The sequence below is a fragment of the Dunckerocampus dactyliophorus genome, chromosome 7, assembly GCF_027744805.1.
Source record: "Dunckerocampus dactyliophorus isolate RoL2022-P2 chromosome 7, RoL_Ddac_1.1, whole genome shotgun sequence".
Lineage (NCBI taxonomy): Eukaryota > Metazoa > Chordata > Actinopteri > Syngnathiformes > Syngnathidae > Dunckerocampus > Dunckerocampus dactyliophorus.
The window spans coordinates 5,751,390-5,764,183 of record NC_072825.1 but is presented as its reverse complement, the minus strand read 5'-3'; the positions used below and the strand labels follow the sequence as shown (position 1 = coordinate 5,764,183).

At 40.9% G+C, this 12,794-nt stretch overlaps 1 protein-coding gene across 1 annotated transcript in view; it reads right to left on the bottom strand.

The window, feature by feature from the left end:
* The window catches only part of fhl3a (four and a half LIM domains 3a), a 38,690-nt gene extending 34,726 nt beyond the window's left edge, over window positions 1-3,964 (bottom strand). The window contains exon 1 of the mRNA XM_054782006.1: window positions 3,761-3,964. The gene's annotated coding sequence lies outside the window, so the exon portion shown is untranslated. The remainder of the gene's footprint in view (window positions 1-3,760) is intronic.
* Between the last annotated feature and the right edge of the window lie 8,830 nt (window positions 3,965-12,794).

Below are 12,794 nucleotides of genomic sequence, written 5' to 3'. Positions count from 1 at the left end.
TGCTTAAAAACAGCAGACTGCTCCCGTCTTATAGAGGATCTTCAACTAGCGCTAGCTAGCTCGGAACACCCACTTTGTTGCACTGCTGTGGTTTATTTAGCTGAAACAGATGTCTTATGTAATGTTATCATTCATTCATGACATTTCAGTCATTTCTGGGACTACGTTTTTGAATCCACGCCATCCAACATTAAAGCTTTTGGTGTCAATGCAGATTTGTCCCCGAAGGAGAAGAATGTTCACTTTCTGAGCACCTGCAAGCACTTGACTGCCTATTCTCTCTGGGCTGCTTTTCAAAAAAACGATGCCAGCCACAAGACGTTCTTCAGCTGCTGGCCGGCCTCCAGCAACCACACAGGGCTGACCCTTGGCAAACACAGAGAGAGATCTCTGAGAAATATGAGCGTGCACGCCATAAAAACAGTGACGAGAGGACGAGGAGGGAGGCAAACAAACATATTATGCAGCCCGTAGGCTTCACTGAGGCCTGCTTCCAACATACTAAAAAGGGGACAGACAGAGTGACAGCCTCTTGGCCGCTTATTGCGGATGGATCCAACAGGACCGGCAGTTTCCGTCCAAAGAGTCGCCAAGCGATTAAAAAGCAGCACGGCGACTCAAAGGCCTTAAAATATGTGCTTTGTTCACAACAAGGCCGAGGTCACGACAATTAAACTACAGTCCATAAACACGTAAAATAAAGAATGTTGCTGTTTAGACAACCAGCAGTGCCAATCACAAATCTGTTGGTAAGCTAATGTTGTTAGCACCACGCTAATGCTAGTAGCTTGCCGCAGCTTTTCTTCTGTTGTGGCGAATAAAACCTCTATTGATAAGCTAATGTGAGCATTGCACTAGCAGCTACCAGTGGTTTTCAAGTGCAAGGTTACATTCATTTGGGACGGCACGCCACCATTAAATTTGGACCGCCACAGAAAGATTTGGCACTACCTTTTTTAAAAAAAGATTTGGCTCGATCTGCTTGCCCACATTATAATAAAGCCTAGATCACAAACGATCGTACGGGCTCCTACGGCCCGTCTAAGTGCAAAAAAACGCACAACATGCACAGAGGGCGCTTGTGACATGCTGATTTTCGAACCGTAGGCAGCCACAGAGGTTCTTTGTCACGTCAAACAAGTTCTACGGGCGCTTGGGTTTTTTTCAGGCTGCAAGACAAACTTAAGCACTTCGTACGTCTTTGTGCGTCGTCCGTGTGGCCAACGTGTGTCTTTCGTACGCTTTGTGGCATCAGCTTTGGGCAAAATGTCAATTTTTTTCTACGTCACACTTGCGGACTCCTACGTGTGTCGTGCGCCACGCGTGCACCCCACATACGTAATTAGTGCAGCCAGGGCATGTTTAAAATATTCCGTACGTGCTCCATGCGTGTTGAGATCTTACTCCTTCATGGTCACGAAAACTACGTTCTCCATGAACAAAAAAAACAAAACAAAACAAAGCGGTTTTGGGAACGCCAAAAATCGCACGGGCAAAAAATCGTACGTCCGGTTGTCGCCTTGGCTTTATGTCCGTGTGGCTTGTCACAACTCCCTACAGTAGGTGGCGTCATAACTCTGCTTATTCAGGCGCACTTAGTTTACTTAAGGAAGGTGCTCTTCAATTTGCAGATGATAGTCAACAACTAGCTATCCCAGCCTTACTCACGGTACGAACCAAAAAATAAACAGCACATCGTGTAACAGGTAAGATAACACACCACAATCAACTACCATTCTATGTGGGTAACAACAGCTAAGGTACATTGCAGTTCTGTGGGAAACATTCAAGTGTCGCACATTATTTCTATTAGTGGGCTATTTTGCGTAGAATTACTTTAGCAGCTCGTCGCAGCGCCTTCTTCTGTGGTATCTCACAAATGTTGGAAGTGTTAGTGTTAAACATAGCAGCGGCTTTGAATTACTTGTGCTAATGTTGTTAGCGCCACGCTAGCCGCAGCCCTTCCTCTGTAGTCGCTCACAAATCTTTTACATTTAAGATAATGTTCTAAGCGTTACACTAGCAGCTAGCGGCGGCTTTGAAGCGTCTCAGATTACTTCTGCTGGTAAGCTAATGCTGTTAGCATTATGCTAACACTAGCAGCTAGCCACAAAACGAAAGTATGGTAATGTTACTCCAGCTTTAACTTCTGCCGATAAGCTGATGTTGTAAGCTTTCCATGTGTATTTAATTGCATCATATGCACTTCCCTTCCCTCCCACCTCACCTTGTGACTGTGCATCAGGTGAGCACAGCAGACGTCACTGAGGATGACAAAGTTTCCACGCAATAACGCTTAAGCGAATGCAAGCTCTACCAATAGCCACACTAGTACAGAACATTTTTCTAAGGTGTAACGGGAAAGGAAGGTAGAAAACGCATCCTGGCAGAAGAAGAATAAGATGTCCAGACGCAACAATTGTGCACTTAAGTTCTCTTTGACTAAACAGCGACGTATGAAAGCCTCATCAAGCCTTATCATGCCCACGCCTGCTCTCATTACGGCCACCAAATGCAACCACATCATACAGTCCATGCCCAGTTAAAAACATGTACAGTATCTCCACATTTTTGCAAGTTTTTTTCTCTTTATACAGTAATTTTCTTTATTTTTTGAAAATGAAAAAAAAATCTGACAATTTGATTTTTCTTTAAAATTAAATTTAAATTGTTTTTTTTTTTAAACAAAAAAAAACAAGAAAACCTCACATACTTTTTTTTTCTTGGGTACCTATTTTTCTTCATATCAAAAATTATGTTATTATGTATGTAAAAAACTTAGTAGGAAAGTTTAATTTTTTTTGCCCTTGATTTAAAAAATATTTTTTTAATTTAAAAAAATTAATTTGTAAAATAAAAATGTAGTTTCTTTTTGTTTCATTTACATTTTTTTGTTCATTTTTTAAATCATATTTTGATGAGTAATTAGTTGCAGTTTCATGCAAATTTTGTATTTTTTTTTATTTATCTTTTTCACATAATCCCAGTTTTTTGTCGTATTATATGGAAAGTTATTTCTTTTTTGTGTGGATAAAACAGAAATAACTTTTAACTAAAATGACATTTAAATGTAACTTTTTATTTCAATTAAATTATAAATACATTACAATTGAAATGTATTTTTCTTTCTTTTTATCAACATGTTTTCTTTGTTTTCTGATTAAAAAGGATCAAAATATGATTCAAACTAAAAAAAAATATTTCCAAAGCTTTGAATAAGTTTGAAATCATGCCCAAAAATGACCAAAGTAACAACCACTTAATACACCTTAGGACAGGGGTCACCAACGTGGTGCCCCCACGACCACATGAGGTGCCCGCAAGCCTGCTTTTCATTCAGGTTTTCAGTTAATAATGAAAGAACAGTAGAAAGAAATGCATTCTGAAATACAAAATGTGAGTTGTGGACACCAGCATTTTGTTCATGTTCTGGTAAAACAAGCATATTCACTTTGCTGGGGTTTAAAATAAGCTCTGAAAATAAATGTTACAAAAATGAGTAGCTCTTGGCCATTTTCATTTTGTAAAAGTAGCTCTCACAAGGAAAAACGTTGGTGACCCCTGCCTTGGTATGTAGTAAGTAGATTGTGTGCATCCTGTTCCTTTAAATCAATGCAAAGTTTGAATGAAGTTCGTTAGGCACGTAAATACAAAGTTATCCCGTCAATACGTGTATTTCCATGCATTCCAAATGTGTATTTCCATGCATTAAGCAATAAGACCGTTAGGAAGAAAATCAATAAAAATCCATGTCTCCTACCAGGACTTGAAGCAGGATCTGACAGGAGGCAGCCTGGGTGTCAGTCAGCCGGGAATCGAGTACTGTGGGGCGGGCTCGTGAATGGAGGCTGCTCCGGTGAGTCGGCAGCGTCGCCCGCCAGCAGTCCACGCTCAAAAACTTTCCTGGGAGGACTGTGGTCAACAAAGTTGTGCAGCTTGCCGGCTACTTTTTTTTTAGTCTGTACTATTGAGGAAGTCGCTGGTGAGTCACAGGACCCCGCCCCCTTCTCCTACTCTGTCAACCCCCCCAACCCCCCCACTTCCATATAAGGAAGGTACTCTCCCTTCCTTGCATCTCTGCAGCAGGCGACTCGGAGGTGAACTCCCACCACCGGAGTCCAGTGGCTTGTTTCCGCGGTATTTTAACGAAATGAGCTTTAATTGGACATAATATGAGGCAAACAATGGTAGCTGTCTAAGTGTTTGCATGTGTGCAAACACTTGCCATTGAACGGCACAGTTGGCTAATCATTGCACGCATTAACCATTTAGGAACGTTCTCATGAATCACATAAATGATTATTATTCTTCAATTACAAAGTTATTAACAGGGGATCAAACTTGTTAACTTGTATTTTTATTTTTTTGACATTTTTTTCCTTTTGCGTTATTATATATATAATATTATTATTAGTAGTAGTAGTAGCAGTAGTGTTATTATCATTATTACAACATGTACTCTGTTTAATACCTTTTCTAATTCAAATATATATATATATTTGTTTTTACATTTTTATTACTTTTGGACATTTTATTGTTCTTAGTATTAATACTTGTATGTATTTATTATTATACAGTACAGTGGTGCCTTAGTTGACATCATTAATCCTTTCCAGAAGGTTCGACTCAAGCCAAAACAGACTCTAACCAAAGCAGATTTTTCCATAGAAAATAACGTAAATCCACTTAATACGTTCCAGACATTTTATAGACAATAATTATAGTTTTACATGCAGAAAATGATGCAAAAATAATTACAAATGACAAATGAATGGATAACTGAACATTTAACATTGCTTTTACTTAGTTTTGTTGGGGAAAAAAACATAGCTGGATTGTGAGTTGGACCAGAAATGAGTGTTGTGGATGTAAAACCCTCGATGCGCCGCCGGGTTGATAGACTGTTACGCGGGAACCGGAGAAGTGTATGCATGTATGTGTGTGTGCACCGCAGCCAATGACGAAGCCACCTCTGAGCCATTTCTCTGAAATGACGACCGTCTTCACTTTAAGCCGTAAAATTCAGAGGTCTTGCACCCTTGTCTCGGTACGGTCCATCGCCTTTCTCTTTTGTGCGGCCCATATATTTTGTTACCTCGTGTATCTCTCTAGCACAGCCAATCTGATACAATCAAACGCTGTTGTTCTAAAATGGCAGCTGTGGCCCACACTGTATTGCGCAATCACGTGCAAGATTTCGTCTTCGCCGTGTGATCCAAGAAGGCGCCGTAAACAAACCGGACGCTAAACAAGCCGGCGAACGCAAGTCAAGGCAAATTTTTTGGATGTTAACCAAAAAAGGTGCAACCGGCCCAGAGATTAACCGAGGTGCCGTTGTATCTCAGAGAAGAGCTAAGTGTTTGCGTGACTTCTCTACACTCAACGGGCACAACATTAGGGACACAAAAGCATTTTCAAATGTTTATTTTTTTTTTGCAATTACTTTTACATTTTTGGTACATTTGAACAAGCTCTGTTATTGTTATTATTGTTTTATATTTTGGTGCCCTGCGATTGGCTGGCGGCCAGTCCAGAGTGTACCCCGCCTCTCGCCCGAAGTCAGCTAGGATAGGCTCCAGCATGCCCCGCGACCCTAATGAGGATGAGTGGCATAGAAATTGGATGGATGGGTGGGTTGGTTATACATTTTGGTGGAAAGGTAACAGTGTTCTTTATTAGTGTTTTATATTGGGTACACTTGCCCAAGGTGGTTTTTATAAAAAAAAAAAATTAATTATAATTTTTGGTTCACAATTTGAAGCAAATTTGTTATTTTGGACAACCTTTGTTATTATTGTTTTTCTTATTATATTTTGGAGTATCACTATCAGTGTTTTGGTGATTTCATATACTGTAGTGTATACTACCGTAGATACACTCAATGAGCCCAATATTGGGCATACTTTCCAATGTGTTTTCTCAAAAGCTAAACAATAAATACTTCTCTTCATCAAAAGTGAAAATTATTATTTTTTAATAGCATGTTTGATACAGCTCTTGTATTAGATTGCATTGTACAGGTGTACCTAATAAAGTGTTCATTGTCTGCATACTGAAGCCTATCCCAGCTGATTTTGGGCGAGACCCTGGACTGGTCGCCATCTAGGGTCGCAGGTATGCTGGGGCCTATCCCAGCTGACTTTGGGCGAGACCCTGGACTGGTCGCCATCCAATGGCAAGGCACATATAGACAAACAACCATTCACACTCACATTCATACCCATGGACAATTTAGAGCCGCCAGTTAACATAACATGCATGTTTTTGAAATGTGGGAGGAAACCGGAGTACCCGGAGAAAACCCACGCACGCACGGGAAGAACATGCAGACTCCACACAGAGATGCCCAACAGAGGGCCAGCATGCTAACCACTCGGCCACTGTGTATAGAATACGCCAAATTCCAGAAATGAATGTGTATTTTTTGTGATTTTGGCAGGTGAATATCATATAAGTGTTATTTTTTTTAGGACATTTATGGTCACCCATGGCCTACACGACATATCTTTATTCTGTGCAGTATGTATGTACCTGCGTATGCCCTCCATTGTTCTTTCCAAACGGGACGATAAGCGTAGTGTAACCTTTCACTTCTCCATTCTCCAGTGTGAAACCTTGGCCATGTTTCGCTGCTGTCGTGACTCAACAAGCCACACACAAGTGGACAAAGTTGTGGATGCAGCTGCCTGCTCTTGTCTTGTGTCATACACTTTAAAAGAAAGGTGCACCGTTGTCATTTTGAGTCATTATGCAGGCTAAACATTTGAACACCATAGCGGTGTTGACACAAGCCCCACCCCATTTGATAACATTGTGTTACTGTTAGTCATGACATTAAAGTCTTGGCTTACAGGCTAATGTCAGTGGCTGATCTTTTGACAAATAGAACATTTTGGGAGGTTGCAAAAACTGTAGTCACTGAGAAGAAGCGCTATGAGTGGTTCATTACAAGGAATTCATAGTCATCTTCTGAAGACAGTTTGATACAGTACTTAAATGAATGTAGGACTTTTCTTCTAAAGTCCGGTTTGTTTGACTTGTATAGGTGCTCTAATCTGTACTCAAGGCCCAGCACTTTTTTTCATGCACGAGCCATGAATGGTGGTGGTAGCGGTCGGCCATGGCAGTGTCTGTTGTAGATATGGGCCACATGGGCATTTGCCCAAGGCGGCATTCTCGAGGTGGCGTAAGGGGGAAAAAAAACCCAATCCTATTTATTAATGCTCAGCGTTCATTCCCTCATCAAGTCAGGATGTGTGTGGCAGATGGGTGCCCTTTACAGGCGGGATACGACACCAAACGTACACCATGTGATGTGGATCAAACCAGAGTAGTGAGTAGGGTTGGGCATCGAGTCTCAAGTATGGATGGGAACCGGGACTAACATTCCAATTCTCCCGGGATCATTAAAAAGTTTTTATTTCGATCCCTAGTTCCGATGCCTACTTGGCTGACTGGAAGAAAGAGCCGCGAACATCATCGAAGAAGAAGCCGGGGAGCACCTGCAAAGTATAAGCGGCTGATAAAAACAGAGCGGTCGAGACCCTGGACCGGTCGCCAGCCAATCGCAGGGCACATACTGTATAGACAAACCACCATTCACACTCACATTCATACCTATGGACAATTTAGAGTAGGAGGAAACCGGAGTAGCCGGAGCAAAGCTACGCACGCACTGGGAGAACATGCAAACGCCACACAGAGATGCCCAAACGGAGATTCGCACCCAGATCCTCCAGATCTCCTGACTGTGTGGCCAACATGCTGACCACTACTAAACCACTAAACTTGTATGACCCTGCCTTTTAAAAGCATCGGAATCGAGAATCGTTAGGCTCCAGAATTGAAACGAGGAATTGGAATCATAATTGTGCTCATAATATTCTAACTTTTCCCACAACCTAATTTTCCAAAAATGACAACTTTATTTTGTTATATTTGTTTCTCATAATATCACGACCTTTAAAAAAATTCAATATTTTATTTTTATATTTAAACTTTATGCTACTGAAATGACATTATTTTTCCTCATAATATTACAAGTTTATTCTTGTAAAATTTTGACTTTTTTCCCATTTGAAGAAGTTTTTTTTCTCTTAATACTTTGACTTTATTCATATAAAATTACAGCTGCTTTTTCCATTTCTGCTGTTGATTTTTTTTAACATTTTTTTTACATTCCAACTATTTCAACTTTTTTCTCGTAATTGACTATATTCACATAATATTTAGATTTTATTCTCATAATAATACTTATTTTTCTATAACCTAATTTAAAAAAATTACGACTTTAATTGTTGTTTTATTTTTTTCTCCTAATATTATGACATTACAAAAATAATGTATATTTTCAAGTTTTTGCTACTAAAATGACATTTTTTAATCATAATATTATGTCATTTGAATAAAACTACGACTTTTCCTTGTTAAATTGCAACTTTTTTCTCTTAATACTTTGATTCTATTCTTCGAAAATTACTGATGATTTTTTAATTTTTGCTGTTGTTTTTTTTTCAGTATTGTTGTTAAATTATACTTGTGCCGCAGGCCAATAAAAACACCCCTGGTCTGGGGGCTGTACGAGTGCTGCCAGCTCTGCGGAGCTCCGGATAGTTGGTATCAGTGCATAATAATGTGCTCCGTTTCACTGTAGTAATGAATTAGATTACTCGTTAGTGAAATAATATAATTCAAAATTTTAAACTCACAACACTGGCCGCAGGAAAATTAAAAAAAAATGAGCTGTCGGCCGCAAATGGCCCTCGGGTTGCACTTTGGACACCCCTGATGTAGTGTATTTACAACTTTTGTCTCAGGGGACTAAGCTTAAATCAGTCCTCGCCTTCCTTTCAGGCATGCTATACTTCGAATAAACGCTCTCCATCTTCCACACAGCAACACATTGAAGATGAGGGCGAAAGGCCTGCCATTATCCAGAGTGGAAAAAGCAATAAAAGCTTTGAGTCCATTTGGAAGAAATACAGTATATCTCAGCGGCTGCTGTGTGACATGTTTTGCAGCCATGGCCAATAGCAGAGTGTCTCTCTCTCGCGGTAGGTCGGAATGCAACACAAGACGTCCTCCTTGACCTTCACACTGAAGGAAGTCGAGGACTAAACCAAGGCTTTGACACCATTTAAGTATCAGCGCTGAGCTTTGCTTTAGAAAGGTACAATTTGTGGCCGAGCAGAGCCAGCTACAGTACGGTGCTCTCTAAAAGGCGTCCTCAGGGAGAATGCAAATCACCGGGGTGCCCACCCCGACTGGAAGGAAGAAGTAAACTCACATAGACACATGTGCAATTTAGCTTTGGATTTCACCAGTTTTGGGAGGTGGTTCAAAAGAAGCGTCCTCTCTGAAGTGGCTTTGATGATCAGCCCACACAACCAACTAAATTCATGACATAAGAGCATCAAAACGAAGTGAACCGTACACACAGTACACACAATTGTACAAGGTGTGGTTCTCTTAGCAACACATTGCTCAATGCTGTGTTCATCGCAGTAAGTGAAATAGTTTGGTAAGTCCCAGTTCTATTTTCACCATCAACATGAAACAGCTATTTTTATAAGGTGTCTTAACTGAGTCAATTTACCGTCCTCGACAAAAACTACTCAACTGATTTCTACAAAAGTCTGTGGTGTTGGGTGACAAAGTAGTTTCGTAACTTTCCTTTAGTTGATGGGCTAGTCATGATGCTCATCGCTGCCACCTTCGGTCCTGGAGTGGAGAAAATCCACTGTTAAAATGCACTTTACTTATTTTTTACTCATTGGTATGTTTGAAAAAAAAATAGGACTGAAAATATGTTGCAACATATTCATGCACATCGACAATGACTTTCACGGGCAAACATTGTTAGCATTTACACAAAATCAGTACTGGTAGTTTTCTTTTAAGTACAGAAAAACATACAAAAAAAGTATTCGGGCCACACTGAAAATAAATATTTACTATAAGAATAAAGTCCTAATATAACATGTAAAAGGCTACAAAAAATATTTTTAAAAAAGTTTTTTTTTTCCAAGACGAAAAAGCTGTCATCTTACAAGCGTAAAATCGTAGCTTCACGTGAATAAAGTCGCTAATACAAGAAAATGGGGGTTGTAATTTTTCATATTATTGTAAAATGACAGTCGTCACTCAACACTTTGAGGTTCTAATTTCGTAGCGTCACTCTGTCAGGGTTTTTCAAAAATATATTAATTAACAAATCATGCTGTTTTGTGGTTGAATATGGCCTATTATTAGTAAAAGAAAATATGCATATTGAAGCAAATTTTAAGTATTTTTTGCCTAGATTAAGAATTCTCAAGCATAAAAATGGCTAAATGAACTAAAATGCATTATACAAGGCATTCAGAAGACACATTCAAAGACACTGTGAATGATATGTAGCATTCTACACTGGTCACTGGGGGTCAGTGATGTTATTGTAATGCTCAGTGAGACACACACACCAGACTTCATTGCCAGAACAACAGGCTTTTATTGCAGGTTCGAATGATCTCACGACAGGCCCAACAATCCCTAATAAAAACACAGGCTACTGTTGCGGCTGTAACCTCAAAAACTCAGTAAACTCAGCTCTGAACCACTGACCTCACTGATGTCAGGGAACACATTTATAGCAACACACATTATAGCGTGAGGTAATTGTCTTGGTAATCCTTTTGCTGTTATATAACAAAATGTTCTTTCTTATGATGTGCCGCAGTGATCATTTCAACTTTTTCCACACTTGGACTCCCAATGCCACCCAAAAAGCCTCACCACCCGACTGTGTAAAAAGCTATCATTGCTGCAATACGCGCTTTAAAATCTCTAGCAGGGAAAATAAGCAGTATATTTGCACTTAATTGTAGGCGATTTTTGCTTTACAGGACTTTGCGGTTCAGAGGCTCTGGTGAGAATACCTCCCATATCGGAGAGGATGGCGGGCGGCGGGCATCAAACAGAGGCTGTGCAGTGCTGCTGACGGCCAATGAACTGTGGAAGTTGGTATGAAGAGACCACAGTGTAAATATACAGCGAACCATTAAATGTTATGTTAAGCACAAGGCTTTTTCAACCAAATCTACATGGAGTATCAAAGTCAGGGTTACACAAATACGTTCTCCTAGCCTCCTTTAGTGGTTCAGTAGTACTTGTAGTTGTTGTCACTACGCAATACGTACCCAGAACGTAACCGGTGCCGCGTGTGCACGAGGACTAAGTCACTTCCCACTTTAGCAAATTTTTACGACAGTGCTTCTGCAAGGTCACGTGCTGTGGTAGTTATTATTTAAATGTATGAACATAAATTGTCAATAGACATACTTCATATATGTAATATATTGGGAGGTTATTTCATAAGTGACTCTTCTTAAAATACTTTGTTAGCATGCGGATGTTTCTATCGTCTTATGACATCCACCAAGAATGAGCGACGTAAAAACTTATGCAAAGCACGTAGCGCAAACGTCATATCCGCTTATGTATGACATAGATAAATAAATAGAATAAAACACATAAAATGCAGTGATATTTCAATGTAAACAAACATAAGCAGAGTGCAATGATGGATTAACCTAGAGGACTCAGCTAGAGTTTTTTTCTAAACGGAGAGCATACCTTCCTAGCAAATGCTTTTGTGTGTATTTTTTTTAGTGGCAAAAAAGCCATTAAATAATTTATGGAACAAAGAAAAGAGGGCTTATGAATTGTCCACTTGCACCATGGATATGATATAAGAAAAAAAAAGATTGATTATGTTGTAATTTCTCAAATTTCTACCTTCTTAATAACATTTTTAAAAAAAGTAAAAAAAAAACAACAAAAAAAACATTTTTGGGAATGGGCGGGGGGCGTATATTGCTTGCTGCCATAAAATATATCTACTGATGGCGTAGATTACTCACGTGACTGCTGAAAAATAGGCCAACCGCATGTAGACGCGTTGTGCACATGCGTAGAGTTGAACCGATTGCGTTCGGTGTGGGCTTATTAATAGCCCCCCGGCTCGGTGCCTCTGTGTTGGAGTCATCCCCGGTGAACGAGAGGGTCATTTCCCTACGCCGTCGGGTTGGGGAAAGGGTCCTGACTGTCGTTTGTGCGTACGCGCCAAACAGCAGTTCAGAGTACCCAGCCTTCCTGGAGTCCATCAGAGGGGTGCTGGAGAGCACCCCAACTGGTGACTCTGTCGTTTTACTGGGAGACTTCAACGCCCATGTGGGCAATGACAGGGTGACCTGGAGGGGCGTGATTGGGAGGAACGGCCTCCCCGATCTGAACCCGTGCGGTGTGATGTTGTTGGACTTCTGTGCGAACCACAGTTTGTCCATCACAAACACCATGTTCCAACATAAGGATGTCCATAAGTGCACATGGCACCAGGACAGCCTAGGCCGCAGGTCTATGATCGACTTTGTAGTCGTATCATTAGACCTGCGTCCGCATGTTTTGAACACACGGGTAAAGAGAGGGGCTGAGCTGTCAACTGATCACCACCTGGTGATGAGTTGGATTAGATGGCGCGGGAGGATGCCGGACAGACCCGGGAGACCCAAACGTGTAGTGAGGGTGTGCTGGGAACATTTGGCAGAGTCTCCTGTTCGTCGAGTCTTCAGCTCTCACCTCCGGCAGAGCTTCTCCTGCATCCCGGGGGAGGACGAGGATATAGAGTCCGAATGGGCTCTATTCCGTGCCTCCATTGCTGAGGCAGCCGATCGGAGCTGCGGCCGCAAGGTGGTCGGTGCCAGTCGTGGCGGAAAGCCCCAAACACGATGGTGGACACCAGAGGTCAGGGCTGCCGT